The following is a 4,725-nucleotide window of genomic DNA, read 5'->3' on the forward strand; positions in this document are numbered from 1 at the left end:
AGTCACAGCAAGATCCCAAATAAAATGTCTGTTTATATGAGACACAAAAACAGGTTGTCCTTCACTGTGAACTCATTGCTCTCTTAGATGGAAAGGATGATGGAAATCCAAGATTTAGTTGGCGAGTGGCTTTCTGGAGTTTCCCATCCTCGAAGAGTTTATGATAAGAAACAGAGACTTAGCAAACATATCTGAATACTACATGAATTTTATTTCAGAGAGGAAAAAATATTACCACTATTCTGTTTCGCTTGTGATACACTTATAGACCTAACTTAATGGGCCCTGACTAAACAATATTGGCCCAACAAATCAAAGCTAATACATTCAACACCCCCCCTCAAGTTTGGGGCTGGAATACATCAGAAGCTCCTAACTTGCTGAGTAACTTCAACTGAACCTCCTTACTAACAGCTTTAGTTAATATATCCGCTTCTTGCTCTGCTGACCGGACATGCTGTAGTTTGATAAGTCCTTCTGTCACTTTCTCACGCACAAAGTGACAATCAATCTCAATATGCTTTGTCCTTTCATGAAAGACTGGATTTGTAGCGATGTGAATTGCAGATTTGCTATCACAATACACCTCTACTGGCTGCTGGACAGAAATTCCCAGATCACACAAAAGCCCTTTCACCCAGACCACCTTAGACACGGCTGAACCTAGTGCCCTATACTCTGCTTCAGCTGAAGACCTTGAAACCGTAGCTTGCTTCTTTGTTTTCCAGACTATCAGCGTATCTCCTAGCTTGAGAAGATAACCAGTCACGGACCTGCGCGTGGTCTCACATGACCCCCAATCTGAATCACAGAAGCAGCTAAGCTTCAGATCCCCTTTAGAGCTCAATCGAATCCCAAGTCCAGGTGACTGCTTTAGGTATCGCAGAACTCCCATAGCAGCTGACCAATGAGACTTCAACGGCTGTTGCATGAATTGACTTAGGACCTGTACAGGAAAAGAGATATCAGGCCTTGTTAGAGTTAAATAAATCAATTTTCCTATTAGCCTCCTATACTTCCCTGGTTCCTTGTATAGATCCTCCCTTTTGTGCCTTCCTTCTTCATAAGCAATTAACTTCAAGTGTTGTGGCATTGGCAAAGTGAGAGGCTTACAACCACTCATCCCTGTTTCAGCAAGAAGATCTAAAGTATACTTTCTTTGTGTTAACATAATACCCTTCTTAGACCTTGCTACTTCAATTCCTAAGAAGTATTTCATAATACCTAAGTCTTTAATCTTGAATTGGCCATGCAGAAAATCTTTAACCTGATTAATTCTTTGTTCTGAACTACCAGTGATTAACAAATCATCTACATAAACTAAAATAATCACCAAGGCATCATCATAATGTTTAGTGTACAAAGAATAATCATACTTCCTCTGTAGAAATCCCCCACTGACCAAGGACAGTGACAATTTTTGATTCCACTGCCTTGAGGCTTGTTTAAGCCCATATAGGGATTTCTTCAGCTTACATACCATATTATCCCCATGTTTTTTAAAGCCTTGAGGTATGGTCATGTAAACTTCTTCATCAAGATCTCCCTGCAAAAATGCATTATTCACATCCATTTGGTACAAAGGCCAATTACTTACAGCAGCTAACTTTAAAACAGTCCTAACAGTAACCATCTTCACTACAGGAGAAAAGGTTTCATTATAATCTACTCCTTCAGTTTGACTGTAACCTTTAGCCACCAATCTTGCTTTATATTTATCAATGGTCCCATCTGGTTTATACTTCACTTTATAAACCCATTTACAACCTATTGGTTGCTTTCCTTTGGGTAAGGGAACTAATTCCCAAGTACTATTTTGTTCTAATGCATCTATTTCATTTTTCATAGCAACAACCCAATTCTGATCAAGAACAGCATCATTATAATGTATAGGCTCAGTAATAGCATCAATAGAGCAAAGATAACACATATAAGAAGGAGAAATATTGTCATATGAAATATAATTCTCTATAGGATATTTACAAGCAGACCTGCGCATTGAAGTTTTATTAGAATCTGAATGAGCCAAATTACAAATATAATCTCTAGACCATATAGGTGGTCTTCTTTCCCGGATAGGACGCCCATTAACAGGAATAGGGACTGCATTTTCACTAATAGAGACCTGATTACTAGTATTTGTTATGGCGCCATTCTGAATTTGAGCCTCTTCCTGATGAGGTTCGGTTAAAATCTGTATCTGTGGGCTATCATCATGACCATCAAAATAAAAAATCTGTTTAATCTCATTGGACACTCCCCCTCGATTAAAACCATCTTTAATTTGAAAAGGGAAAACATCCTCCAAAAATTTTACATGTCTGTTAACAAACACCCTGTGATCTTTTAGATCCAACAATATATAACCCTTTTGATTGTTAGGATACCCTAAGAAGACACATGGTAGGGACCTAGGCTGGAATTTATCCGAATTTACTAAATCTGTTGCATAAGCCAAGCAACCAAAAACTCTCAAATGATCATAATTAGGAGGCTGACCATGAATGAGCTCATAGGAGGTTTTAAAGCCTAAAACTCGACTGGGAATCCTATTGGCTAAATAAGTTGCCATTTTGACACACTCACCCCAAAACTTAATAGGTATACCAGACTGAATTATTAAGCCTCTTGCAATCTGCATTAAGGTCCTGTGTTTCCTTTCCACAATCCCATTTTGTTCTAGGGTATAGGGACAAGTGGTTTGGTGAATCACTCCCTTTTCTTGAAAATAGGATGCTAATTGATGGTTAACAAATTCAGTTCCATTATCACTCCTTACCATCTTAACAGACACCCCGAATTGATTCATTACATAGGCAAAAAAATTCTTAATATGGTAAGCAGTCTCAGATTTATGTTTCATGAGATAAGTCCAAGTTGCCCTAGAAAAGTCATCTACAATTGTTAGAAAGAACTGAAAACCAGAATGTGTGGGCACTTTATAAGGTCCCCAAACATCCATGTGGAGCAAATCAAAAGGATTCTTACTTTTAATGCAACTGGAAGAAAAAGGGAGCTTAGTTTGCTTAGACTGAAAGCAAATATCACAATTTTTATTCATAGTCATTGTTTTGTTTCGTACAATATCCAAATGTCTCATTACATTCATAGGAGTATGTCCAAGTCTCTTATGCCAAAGCCACAAATCAGTATGAGTAACAGAACAACAAGTATCATTGTTATTTTCTATACTAGCCGAATTCTTTTCTAAATCCAACAGGTATAATCCATGAACTACTCTACCAATCCCCTTCATTCTGCCATCCTGTAGGCCCTGCAATGTACATCTATCAGGATAAAAGGAGACAACACATAATAGTTCTTTAGTGATTCTAGAAATAGAAATTAGATTAAATTGAAGTTCTGCAGCATAGAGAAGGCCTTTTAGTTCAATTCCATTAGGGAATTTAATATCTCCTATATGAGTTACAGAAAATCTGTCTCCATTTGGAATTTTTATGGTTTTGATCGGTCCATTATAAGGTTTGTAGTTGTCCAGTAACCTTAAATCACTAACCATGTGTGTAGTGGCTCCTGAGTCTAAAACCCACTTACTACGATTTAATCTAGATGAGATTAGAATTGGCAAACCTGTACCACTGAGTGCGTGTGCGTTGACATCTGAATCCTTCTTCAACAATTCCAGCAGGCACTCATATTGCTCCAGTGTGAAACTCGGTGAGACGCTTGAGACATTGGTAAGTGCCTCTCCTTCCCGGTTTCCAGTATTCTGCCTGGCTTTGACTTCTTGGCTCTGCTTGGATTTATTTCCCTTATACTCAGCTGGGAATCCGATTATTTCCCAACAATTTTCTTTCACGTGACCCCGTTTATGACAGTGGTCACATTCTGGGGGAGGGGTTCCTCTTCCCCTCCCTCTTCCTCTTCCTCTGCCCCTGGCGATCATTGCCGCTCCCTCTGTGGGGTTCATCTTGTCCATATTTGTGATACCTCTTTGTGCTTCTACTTCCAAAATCATAGCATAAGATTGGTTGACTGTCGGCAGAGGATGCATTAGGAGTATTTGACTCCTTGCATTGTCGTACAGATCACTTAGGCCCATCAGAAATTGGAGTAATCTCTGGCGTTGCATTGCTTCATTATATTCTTTGGATGCAGCGCACTTACACAGCGGAGCCGCTATCAGATTGGCCTGTTCCTCCCAAAGCTCCTTAAGACGCGAGTAGTAGGCAGAGACCGAGAGCTCTCCTTGACGTAGAGAGTGTATCTCTCGGTGTAAAGAAAAAATTCTGGATCCAGATACCTTGTCAAAGCGTTCCTTGAGGTCTTCCCAAATGACGCACGCCTCTTGCAGATAAACCAAGCTGTTTGCCAAATCCTTAGAGACGGAATTCAGTAGCCAGGACATTACCACAGCGTTGCAGCGTTCCCAATGACTCTGAAGTTCAGGTTCTTGGTCGGATTTCTTGCAAGATCCATCTATGAATCCGATTTTATTCTTCCCTCTTAACGCAATGAGCATCGCCTTGCTCCATATAGTATAGTTGTCGCTCCCGGTTAAGATTTGATTGGTGATTGAGACTCCCTGCGTGTCGGAGGGATGAAGGTAGAGCGGATGAGCAAAGTTGATCAGTGCGTCGGCGGATACTCTCTCGTCACCCATCGTTCTTGCCGTCGTGGAGTTAGGGTTCAAGAATTTGGGGATGACGGTGTGTTTCTTGATTTCGCGGTGTGACCTCTGATCTGTTCGGAATTCTCAGGGAG

The 4,725-nt window shown here is 40.1% G+C and overlaps 1 long non-coding RNA gene across 1 annotated transcript; it reads right to left on the reverse strand.

Moving 5' to 3' along the window:
• Positions 1-1,466: 1,466 nt before the first annotated feature.
• Positions 1,467-3,639, reverse strand: LOC114757704 (uncharacterized). Its single transcript, XR_003741596.1, has 2 exons — positions 3,592-3,639; positions 1,467-1,546 (listed from the first exon to the last, which is right to left on the reverse strand). It is a non-coding gene; the product is annotated as an uncharacterized LOC114757704 (long non-coding RNA).
• Positions 3,640-4,725: the final 1,086 nt, after the last annotated feature.

The sequence above is a fragment of the Neltuma alba genome, unplaced genomic scaffold, assembly GCF_004799145.2.
Source record: "Neltuma alba isolate B1F8T4 unplaced genomic scaffold, ASM479914v2 tig00010620_pilon, whole genome shotgun sequence".
Lineage (NCBI taxonomy): Eukaryota > Viridiplantae > Streptophyta > Magnoliopsida > Fabales > Fabaceae > Neltuma > Neltuma alba.